The 12,324-nt window shown below is 43.9% G+C and overlaps 1 protein-coding gene and 1 long non-coding RNA gene across 2 annotated transcripts in view; both read right to left on the reverse strand.

The window, feature by feature from the left end:
- Window positions 1–12,324, reverse strand: part of LOC146187640 (ixochymostatin-like) — a 73,263-nt gene that overhangs the window by 23,756 nt on the left and 37,183 nt on the right. The gene's annotated exons all lie outside the window — the stretch shown is intronic.
- Window positions 8,914–11,318, reverse strand: LOC146187641 (uncharacterized). The gene is made up of 3 exons (XR_014707379.1): window positions 10,924–11,318; window positions 9,694–9,782; window positions 8,914–8,988 (listed from the first exon to the last, which is right to left on the reverse strand). It is a non-coding gene; the product is annotated as an uncharacterized LOC146187641 (long non-coding RNA).

Below are 12,324 nucleotides of genomic sequence, written 5' to 3' on the forward strand. Positions count from 1 at the left end.
AAGGGCATGGCTTTTCAAGCAGGTTTTCAATTATGGCTCCGAACTTGTCCGAAAGAGACTGGGCAATCAATGAACAGAAGGGTAAATGAACATCGGGCAGACACAGGCAAAAACCTCCCAAAAGCAGCTTCCCAGCATTTCAATCAGATGGGCCGTAAGGTTATTGAAATTTATTTATTTATTCTCCATGTTGGGCTTTAAATCTTCAAGGGACACAAAATATAGGGTGGCATATCTAATCCATAAATTTAGAAGATTGGAACCAACAGGAGCAAATATTGTTACGTGGAAACTATGTATTTACAGCATATTTACAACAGCCTCAACAAGCATAGCCGCGAGCAGCAACATGGAACCAGGCCCACTTTGTTGTCATCTCCTTGTCCCTTCCAAGAGGCAAGTGAAGGAAACACTTCGTTGTCGTTATCTTGCAACAATATCTTGAAAGAAGCATTAGTATTCCTTAAATATATTTCCTCTCTGCCACAACTAGTCATGACAACAATCCCATAAAGTGTAAATAGTACACTTTATTCATAGCATATGTACAGCCGCCCTGATTTTTAACAATATAGCGCGAGCGTCGACCAAACTGCTGCTCAGCGCCTTATAACGGCGATAAGCATGCAACACGGCGAGAGTTCGCGCACGCGCACGAAGAGAGAGCGTCTTCTGCTACGCTGTTCGGATCACAAAAACACACGCCCTGCCCCAGTATCTGTTTGCGACGTTCCACATTCTTGCGCATGCACGAACTCTCGCCGTGTTGCACGCTTATCGCCGTTATAAGGCGCTGACCAGCAGTTTGGTCGATGCTCGCGCTATATTGTTAAAAATCAGGGCGGCTGTACATACTCTGTATCCCCGCCCCCCTCCTGTAATAGCAAAAGCTCCAAGTGTTTTTTCAAACATGTTCGTTTCTCATTACTTCTTATTTTGGTTCCCCCTTAAATCGTTTCAGATAATGCCATGCTTGGCAGGTATACAGTGAAAGCTCGTTAATTCACAACTCGTTAATTCGAAATTTTGGATAATTCGAAATAGTCATCGTGGTCCGGTCCGCAGTGCATAGAAGTCTATGCGCGTAACAGCTCGTTAATTCACTCAAAAATTGGCGCCGCCACCCATAATTCGAACTGCGCGCCGCCAAGCGGCGCTGTTAAAAACCATCGTTGGAAGCTTTCACGGCAGAACGATAGATGGCACAACCATCAGGGCGCCGCTAGGGTGCTGGAACAAGTACTAAACAGTCTTTCCTGCCGCGACTTCTAGCCACCATACCGCGACTCCTTCGAGGAACGACGTTTTAGTGTTATCGACCACGGTTTCGTGTTGCATTTCGTGAGCCCTCGTTTTGCACGCCGCTTGTTGTGAGCTTGTGTCCGCGAGACGTGTTCGCGTGGGAAATACTGTGCCAAGACGGTGAAGGAGAAAGTGGCTATTTTACGCGAGGTGGATGAACGGAAGGCCAGCAAAGTGGAAATCGCGAAAAAGCACGGGATTCCACCAAGCACGTTGTCGACGTACGTCCGAAATAGGAAGGCCATCGAGGATGCCTATGAAGCCGAAGATTTCGCCAGCAACAGAAAAAGGCTTCGGTTAGCCAAGTATCCGGAAATTGAGACCGCTGTGATCACGTGGGTGAAAGAAATGAGAAGCGCTGACATTCCACTGAGCGGCCCAATTATCATGGCGAAGGCGGCCGATTTCGCCCTGCGCTTGAATGTGGAAGATTTTGTCGCCTCCGAAGGATGGTTTCACCGCTTTAGAGACAGACATAATCTTGTCTTCCGGGTGTTGTCTGGAGAAGCCAAAGAAGTGGATGCAGAAACTTGTGCCACGTGGCGAAGCGGTGCTCTGCAGCAGTACTTAGAAAGCTACTCGGCACATGATATATTCAATGCTGATGAGACGGCTTTGTTTTATAAGCTCCAGCCCGACAGAACAGTAACATTTAAAGGGGACAGCTGCGCTGGCGGCAAGCGAAGCAAAGAGCGGATTACTGTTCTGGTCGCCGCTAATATGACCGGGACGGAGAAGGTCCCTCTTTTTGTTGTCGGCAAGGCACATAAGCCTAGATGTTTCAAGAACATTAGGACGCTGCCGACGGAATACTCCGCCAACAGCAAGGCGTGGATGACGGGCGAATTGTTTAAAAAATGGCTCTTGAAATTCGATCGGAGGATGGAGCTAGGGAAGCATCAAGTTCTCCGCATTGTGGATAACTGCTCGGCACACAAAGTCGACGCCGAGCTGAAAGCCACAAGGCTCGTCTTTTTGCCCGCCAACACGACTGCGGCCTTGCAGCCGATGGATCAGGGGGTGATCAGAAACATCAAATGTTTCTATAGGCGCCACATGATCGAGCGCATGACTTTGTGCACTGGAAACCAGAAAACCAGCACCATCACATTGCTCACAGCAATGCACATGTTGGTGCGTGCATGGGAGCAGGTCACGCCGTCCACAATTGCAAACTGCTTCCACCACTGTGGCTGTGCTGCCGGAAGTATGAAAGAAAGTGGCGACGATGGGAGTCCGGAGCCTCTGCCTGCGGCTGTGCGTGCTGTGCTGCAGGACGTCAGTTTTGATGATTACGTTGGAGTAGACAGCGATGCAGCAGTGTGCGGTGCCCTAAGTGATGAGGACATTGTCGCTGAAATTGTTGGGGAGCAGTCTGTCCCAGAAGAGGCAGAAGACGAGGACGACGACGAGGAGCAAGAGCCCGTGCGTCCATCCGCGGCAGAAGTTATGGGAGCGCTGAATGTCGCGCGCCTTTTCTTCAGCTTTGAAGAGGGGGAAGAAGACTCCCTGCGTCGCATTCGCATGCTAGAAGACCGAGTGAGCACAGTAGCCCTCAGAGAGAAGAAGCAGAAGATGATAACAGACTTTTTTGCTAAATAAATGTTTTTCGTGCCCTCCGGGCATCAAACGCCTTCATTTTTGCTCACTTTCATTAGTTCGAATTTTGGTCAATTCGAACTGGCCTGGCGGCCCCGTGGAATTTGAATTAACGAGCTTTTACTGTAGTATACTCTGATTTGTTGTTATTTTAATTTTTTTTGTCCTTCTCTCCCCTTTCCAAAACCTCTTGATAGCTGTTCCCATGCAGCTAGCTGTATTGCTTATCAGGTCCCTTTGGAATGCTTGTCCCTTTCAATGTATGAAGGAGCACTGAACAAGGGTAAAAGGGGTACAAGAATGCTGAATTGGGTGAGTTGGTGCGTTTGCATTTGTCCTTGTCTTCTTTGCGCTACGTTTCCTAAAATGTAAAAGGGGTACATCTCAGTTTGCAGGTCGAGCCAACGTTTCGACAAGTGGACTTGTCTTCGTCTGGGCAAAGCGATGATCAGTGGCAGGGGTTTAAATACGCTGTTGCTTCCAAAGAAGAAAAGCTGTGGAGGTGAAAGTGGGTGAGAATAAAGCAGGTGAAGGAGTGGGGAGGGGAAGATGGGTGAGAAGATGAGAAGAAAGTAGGTCATGGAGTGAACGAAAAAAACATCTTCAGTATGTATTTCTCAGCCTGGAACCAGGGATCCTGTGGCCAGCAAAAGAAGTAAAACAGCATACCAGGAAAAACTACAATACCGGGTAGATGATTAGTCACCACTTAAGAGAATCCCTTAAGTATATTCCCTATGCAATATAACTATTCGGGGAAACAATCCCACATAGCGTTAATTGTACAGTTTATTCACAACGCATGTACACTCTATTCCCTTCTGCAATAGCATAAGCTGTACATGCTTCTCCAAACACATTTCCCCCTTATCACTTGTTGCTTGAGTTTGTCCTCAAACTTTTTCTTTTGCATGTCATTTGTGGTTCACTGTGCAGTTATTATCCTGTGACTTTGTACTAACCCCCCCCCCCCCACCACCACCACCACCAGCTTTGCAGAAAGTTTTAAGAATTGGCCCCCTTAGATATATTCCTTATCAGGGCCCTTTGCAAAGCCTGTCCCTCTTAAGTGGTGACAAATCATCTACCCGGTATTTTAGTTTTTCCTGGTATGCTGCTTTTCCTTCTTTTGCAGGCCACCACAAGATCCCTGGTTCCAGGCTGAGAAATACATACTGAATATCTATTTATTTTTTCACTGCATGACCTACTTCCTTCTCACCCATCCTCCCCTCCACACTCCTTCACCTACTTTCTTCTCACCCACTTTCCCCTCCTAATCTTTTCTTCTTCGGAAGCAAAAGAATATTTAAACCCTTGCCAGTGATAATCACTTTGCCCAGACGAAAACAAGTCCACTTGTCGAAACGTTGGCTCGACCTGTGAACTGAGGCGCACCCCTTTTACCCTTGTTCAGTACTTCTTCATACCGGGTAAACCATCTTCCTTTCATTCTACCTGTCCCCTTTCAAGAAACACGTGTCAGCATCGAACCTGCTTTAGGTGCTGACAATCGTTTACTTTGCATATTAAATTTTCTTGCTGCTGCTGCTTTTCTTTTTTTTTTTTTTTCATGTGATGATGAAAGCACTGGTTCCATGCTCATAGAAATTCATACCCAAGGAAACATTCTTTCAATTCTCGGCCTGCTTCTTTCTCCCCCCCTCCCCCCTCCCTAGATTGTCTTCTTCGGAAGCAAAACCGTATTTAAAACCTCCACCAGTAATTGTGCTGCCCAGACGAAGACAAGTCCCCTTGTCGAAATGTTGGCTCGGCTTGCTAACTGAGGCTCCCCCTCTACACTTGTTCAGTGCTCTTTCATCCTACAAGCGAATTCCCTACTTTGATCTAATAGATGTGCCACCTTCATGGTCCCAACAGCGCAACAAACATTGTTTAGACTTGATGTTAAATTCTTCTGTTCATAGTAAAACTGAAGGTGTATCTGGGATGATTAGATTTCTTACTGCTTAGACTGTGCAGCTCTGTCAGGTCAATTTTCAGTGCCCCAATGAGGCATTTACACTACCCAACTTGACACACAGTACTTTCTGAGAGAATCATGCTTAGCAACGGGTATAAAAAAATAATGCAGAATAGATGCCTCTTATAAAGGGCTACAGGTTAACTTAATTTTCATTGCATCAGTTGATCAACACTTACAGGACAGCCAAAACACTCAGTACCTCCAGTATTTCCTGCTGCTGCACCAGCCATCCCAGAAGTATTGAAGATGTCAACAAGTTCTGGCAACTCTATAAAACAACAGAACATTACAGAAAGAAAACATGAGCAACACTGCACATTGGAGCTTCAGATGGGTGAAGTTTAAATTTCGCAAACTTATTTAGCTACCGACAGCACAGAGCAACACAAAGATGCTACTCAGCTAGAAATCATTTGCACTATGTCGTGCAGCAACCAACAATGCTACTGAGTAAAACTTATTTGCCTTTGTCTGGGCCTTAGAAAATAACCTTTTTTTTTTTTTTTTTTTCATTTGCTCCTGCACAAGGTCTGCAGACATAATCAGAAAGGTATCACTTGCAGAGTTTAGAAATCGTCCTTGAGGTGGCACCACAAAAGGCAGCTATGTATTGTACAACCAACGCCGATTGAGCTACCACTGCACAGCACCAACTATAAGATTGGAATGCAAGGAGGCAGTGTCCATATTCCAGTGTACATAAAGCAATACCTACAGGAAGAAGGTGTGCCTACATACGCACCCGCCAGCTGCTCAGTTAAATGGACTCACTTGCTCAAAATAATGCGCAATGGTCTCAACTGCCTCAGATGAAACAGACAAAGCGAGCACTCAAAATATTCAAGGTGCATTCTGAATGAGTGAGCCCAAGAAAATTTGCACTTTTCTTTCTAGATGCAAGATTTCTGGTTCCCAATTCAACGAAAATGTTTGTACTCTAAAAAAGTAGTCGCATACAGTGCTAAGTCTGAACGACAAGCACTGTATCGCAACAGTGCTCAGATAACAACATTTTAGCGCACATTATTTGGATTACATAACTGGTATCAAAGCCTCCCTTGACCTTCACCCACTGGAAATTCCGACGGAAAATTGCACAACTTTGTCCTCATTGACCAAACTTGCTCTTAGAGTTGCCACTAGGCACTTCTTGTTGCCATTATAATTCAATGAGCGTTCTGCGTCTTCATGGTCACACTGATGCTTTCAACAGGTCCTTTTTTCCTAGACCAATTGCAGCATGGAATAAATTATCCGAATCAATAGCCTCCAAGCATGACATTTAAATTTACGGCTATACTTGCTGCCGATCTAAACGAACAACTACAATGGTTTCCTTTCTGTGCATTTTTTATTCTTTCGAGTTTATGTGATGGTGGTCTATGTTGCATTTGTTTTTGCTCTTATACTGCCATAGTCTGTTTTAGGAGTTTTTGAATTGTGCTCAGGTACAATTTATGGTATTCTTGTATTGCTGTTGTATTACTGCATTGTAGTGCCTGTTCTCGTTTTTCATTTCCTGACCGCTGATACATATGTTATCGATCCCCCCCCCCCCAATGTAATACCCCACTTGGGGCCTTTAAGTGATAGAAAAGGATGATGATAATGATGATGAGACAGACTATTTGGCTGGCAGAAAATGTCTGCTCCTTTCCAGCTCTTCAACACAGTAAAGGTTATGTGAACGCATAACTTTTTCTATCACGCAAACAAGACAGGCAGTCTTGTGCTCGTGCCAATAACTTTGGCATGTAATTATGCGACATAGTACAGCTAGAAGCAATATAAGAGAGAACACAGGAGCACGTGGCCTCCACACTTTGCAAAGTGCTGCCACCGACATGTGATCAGAATCAGCAGTAAAGGCGCACGCAAAGTAAGCTTGGACGGCTCCTCTTTCCGAGGATGCCCTTTACATTATTTCTTTAAACAAAGAAATAAGTGGTCAGTGGTACCATATACTCATGGATTGACCCATAATTTGATGAAGATTGGACACAGACATGGCATCCGGATTGTGTCCTGCGACATAAAACAGAGCCAAAGGCAAGTTTGCTCGAGTGAATAACCAGGAGTTTAAGTCTAGATGCCAAACTGCGCACCGCACAAGGTACTCCGATTGTATCGAGGGGATTGTCTACCAGATTCTCTTACATAGTAGGAAGCAATACATTGATTAAAACTTCCTGCTGGGCGAGTTGGTAGTTCATCTTGATGTAGGGTTTTTTTTTTTTTTATTTTTTTGCACTAAAAAAAAAAAATCTACATCAAGCAGTACATTGGACAAACAGGAAGATTCATTAATGACAAAATTAGAGAGCACGCTGCAGCAATATCGGAGAAGTCAGACACCAACCTCGCAGTGCACTGCAGAGGCTGCTTTATTTGTATTTGCAAAGACCAAAAATGTCCAGCTGACCTTCACAATGTGAAGGTTTTGAGAAGGAATAAGGACAGGTTAACAAGGGAAATTTTCGAAGCACGTGCAATCAGGAGCTCGGAAGACCAGTGTGTTACCACGCCTTCAGTGGTACTGTTGAAAAAGGAATCAGATTACGCTTGTTGGCAGGATGTTAAAGATAAGGAATAAGTTAGCTGCAGAGGTAAAGTGAAGGGAGAAAAGATGCGCGGGTTCAGATCAATATAGTTGTCAGTGCAGCGTTGTCCTTGTGTCGGTGTGCGCTTCTTCGGTTTTGTTCCCCTGCTCTGCTGCCTCCTTCCAAGATGTTACACCAATTAGCTCAACATTCTACTTTATTATTGTTCAACTGAGTGATTTCATGTGAAAACCAAAGCCTTGAATGTACACGGCATTGCGCTCCACTGTTTAGGGTATTTAAAAGGCAATAGATGAGAAATGTATGTGACAGTCAAGCACAGCAAAACTGAACATGCCGCGCCTACATTTCTTGCCATCATTCCCTTGTGTTTCGCCCTGCAGCTCGGAAATTTCTTTCTTTCCCTACTTCTTGCTACGCTTTTCCGCTCTTTTACTTCTGAGTGAACTGCACCACCTTCCTTCCATATTCATAGCCACCTTTACTTTTTTATCCTATGCACTGCATTCTTTCCTTCACGGTTCTAAGGCTTATGTAAAGTTGGCTCCTTAGTGTTGGTGAGCCTGATGATAAAGCCATTAAAAAAGCAGTTTTGCATTTTTTTTTTATATCTGCCCTTCGATTCTAAGTAGTGCGTGTGCAGTGATGTAATTTCAAGGGAAGTACATCCCCGTGGCCAGGTGCACTTTACGACAACTGATTGTTACCAAAAATGTTTTTACCATTTAGGCAAAAGATGTCACTTATGGAAGAGGAACTGGGACTTCAGTTTCATTAACTATATCCGAGTTTACTATAGTGGGGTTCCACTGTATTAGCACTGCGCTGCGTGTTCGTTTATTGTTAGTTTCGCTGAGCTAAGACAGTGCACTCTTAGACAGGCCCTCCAATGGTTAACCGGCTTCAAGACATAGCAATAAATGAACCAGCTGTGAATGGACCCCTTTCTAAGTCAAGCCAGAGCTTTGAAATCAATACTGGGTTGCAGGCAGTCACAAATTTGCAGTGATGGCAGATAGGACTGGGACAGGCATTGAAAAACATTCCTCATCATATGTCTAATTCTGCACATGCACCATGCCAATCATTTAATGTGCCAGAGAGTGCCATGTAATGATTGATCACAGGCCTTTAATTGTGACACTCAATTGTACCGTGAAAATCCTTCCCCATTTACAAAAGTAATCATTAGCTGTAACATGACCTGTAGAAATTGACAGAGAGCTGAGGCTGTGTGATCACTACATGCATAATATGATGCTGCATTCCCAGGCCATTAAAATTGCAAACAAGCCATTCATTTCTCCAGTAGACACAATATGAAAAATTTTTGACTGATTTTAACTCTTATTTATGTGGAGGATCATAATATTGCAAAAGTGTATTTAAATTGCCAATGACAATTTTTTATTCAATATGAGTTATGCATAGATAAATAAGCCTTCTAACTACTTCAACATAGCCAAAAACATGTAGTTGCTTATCTTTTGATCTAATTCCAGCCTAAGATGCTGTCTCCCCCTTTCGTTTTCCTGGCTTCTATTATACAAAAAAGAAACACCATAATTTTTTTTTTCAAAAATGAGGTTTAACTGCTTAAACACAAACAATTTAGAACTGATTCCTAGCTTTTAACAAGCAGCAGTCATTCATCAATAAGAGGCCTGGAGGAATGTAAGAGACTAATGGTATAATGAAGAATGCAATTTGAACATTATTTTCAATAGCAAGCTGTGGTACTTAATAGTGAAAGCTTAGCATCAACACTAAGGCAACAGGTGATGCCACCAAGCTGCCCATTAAGGCTCAGAAAAATAATTTATTTTGCCAATGTACTGCATGTTAAACTCGCTGAAATTGGTGTGCCAGACTTACTGAATAACATAAAAAGCTTTCTGCTGAATAATTTGACAATCTACCAGCTCCAAGATGCTGTGGAGCTGGCCGATACACATGGGGTTCACGACCACCCTGTACAGGATTTCTGGCTCAAACAGGCTTCTGCAGCACACTGCTAACTCGAATAAGGAAGTTGCTACATGATGATCTTAAAACATATCTTAATGGCCTGCAGATCTATTTAATTTCTGACTCTGTCTCAGGGATTAGATTGCAAACGTAAGCATTTTATGCTGTTGTCAAAGAAGGAAAACCATACATTTTTACAGAAATCTAAAAAGCAATACAAAACATTTTCTCATTATGGCCTATAACACACGAATGGAAGGTACAGAAGACAGAAACCTTGCTGGTCTTCAGTCGATGGGCATCACCATATCCCTCCTCTTCCTCAAGCATTGCATTCAGTAATATTTCCAGATTGCTGCGCACAGCTAGGAAGAAGAAAACCTATTAGCAGACATTCTCATACCCGTCTTTGCTTCACTCTATATTATGGCTTGTGAATGACATCACTTGCCTTAACATACAAATGGCACAGTTCAAAATTGAGCTCTTGCTCTGAAAAAGCAATGACTACGTTCATATTTGTTTTTACATATCGAACACCCTGGGCGGGGACACTTATATCCCCACCCACGGTGTCCGATATGCAAGAACAAAAATGTTGAAGCCGACATTCACCACTTGCTGTGGGACTGCCCAGCACTGAAATTGACACGAATCCGGCACTTGGCGATAGCTAGCCTACCAGCAAACAATCCTGCCTCGTATATCACCTGGACGGAGGGACATCATGCTCACTCCTTCACTTCATAAAATCACCCAACCTTTTTCCATTAATTTAATCATTTCTTCATTCTTCATCTCATACCCTACTGATGCCCTTAGGCAGTAAATATCGTTAAAAAAAACAAAAAAAAAAAAACAGACGGCACAAGCAGGCAATGTACTTTCCGGTTCTAACCAAAAAACATTGATAAACACTCGCCGGTAAAAAAATTACGGCATCTGAAAAACCCAATAACGCCGGTTTTTGGTATCTAGGACCAGTTCTTGACGAAAAACTTTCCTCTTCCGTCCCTTCAGAGTACAGAAACAAGCATAAAGTATTTTAACCATGGCTCCACTTGTTTACGTCACTGCAAAATCCGGACACTGCGATATGTGCCAAAAGTCTTTCTGTGGTGTGACATCGTATTTTTTTCTCCCTTAATACCAACGTTGGGGAAAAAAAAAAAATTACTGCACTGTCGACATGTTGAGTACTACGTGCATGCCCCTTCTCCCCAAGGAGGGCCGTAAATATAAATAACCAAAGAACCTGGGAGACCCTGCACAGCTCTGACCCTGAGACCCAGCTGGGCGCGATCAACCTGACCGAAGAACAACGCGCACCAGCCAGCATCCGAGGCGAAGCGCCAGACGCGGGTGGAGGAGATACGCGAAGTCTATTCCTCCTTCTTGATAAACATGCATGCATACCGCCACAGCGAAATAGCAACGCTATCTGGCTCAATGCAAGGGCGCCAGTTCTACATCTGCAAAAAATACAATAACAGTCTGTATACTTACGGCTGAACTTGACAGCTTGCGCGACAAGCAGCTTTGATGAGCCAGTTGCCCGCCGTTTTTTATCCTCTCGGGCCAGGCAACGTTTATCCGATTGACCCTCTGTGAAGGGCCGCTGAACGTCGGCAAGGTTTTTGAGTTACGTTTGACGACTGCGTCGTGCCCCTGAATTACATTAACATACTCTACAGCAAAAGACTAATCGGGAAATTGGAACATCGCGAACTTGAACAGGGTATCACATGTCACCAAAGGATCCCAAAATGGCCTAATCGCACGTGTGTCGCACCCGCCACCTATAAGGAGTAAATAATGTTTCTGTCTCTTCTTTTAGTAGTAACTCACACCATTTAGCCCAAATATAGCCCTTGTTATTCTATTTTAACGATCTTTTTCCTCATTTATTTTTTTTTTTTCACTTATGACATCTTTTTACCATGTATACAAGCATGGCCTCCGAGATCACCAAACGGTGATCTCGGAGGCCGTAATACAAGCAACTTTTTTTATATAATTATTTTTCAAATTTTATAGGCCTACACGACAAATTTTTGTCTCGCTTGACATTGACACACACAATGTTCTTACACAGCTCCTTCTGCATCTGCTTTTGTGTCTGCTTAGGCTTTGTAACGCACCATAATGTGTACAGCTTCATATACAAAGGCGTAGCAATTTCATTATCAACTCCATTCTTATTTTATTTTTATTTTTTTGTCAATTAGCGGTCGCCGTCGTCAGACAAGTCGTGCTGAATGTTGATCCTTTTGCCCGGAAGTTAACGAAGAACTCGTCCGCAGCGTTATGAGGACGATTGTTCGAGAGGATAACAATTCGGCTTTCTCGCTGTCTCGGCATCATTTCACTAGAACTGCTAGCTGAGAGGCGCACACGACCACAAAACATCAGTCATGATGTGTGTGCACCCCTCGAATGTATTCAGGAAAACAAAAGGGACGCAGGAGGTTTAGGAGGTATGATCTAGTCCTGAAAGTGGTATACGTGAGTCCCTCTTAATCACTTGAGTAAGAGACAGAGAAGATCGGCATCGTGGCCATCGTGGCCATCGTGGCCACGGACGTTCCGCCACGCTACGCTCTGTGGCCATTTCAACGTGTTAGCAAACACATCGCAAGACATCGTCGCTACCGTATTCAGCTGATTGTAGTACATATGTGAAAGAGCATATGTGTGATCCGTACTAAGCTCGCCATACGTGTCTGACACGACGTCCCGTATATTTGCTTGTGTTATATACGTGATCGGGATTGGGGCAGGGGGTCGGTAGAACACTGCATGGGAACGGGCCGCGGGCCGGGGCTTTCTGTGTATACAGCTTCTTTCGGAAATGAAGGAAACCTGCCGCTGAATTTGGTCCAGTGATTTATTTGACGCCGAATAAAA

Source organism: Amblyomma maculatum, chromosome 5 (assembly GCF_055883805.1).
Source record: "Amblyomma maculatum isolate TAMU_Amacu chromosome 5, ASM5588380v1, whole genome shotgun sequence".
NCBI lineage: Eukaryota > Metazoa > Arthropoda > Arachnida > Ixodida > Ixodidae > Amblyomma > Amblyomma maculatum.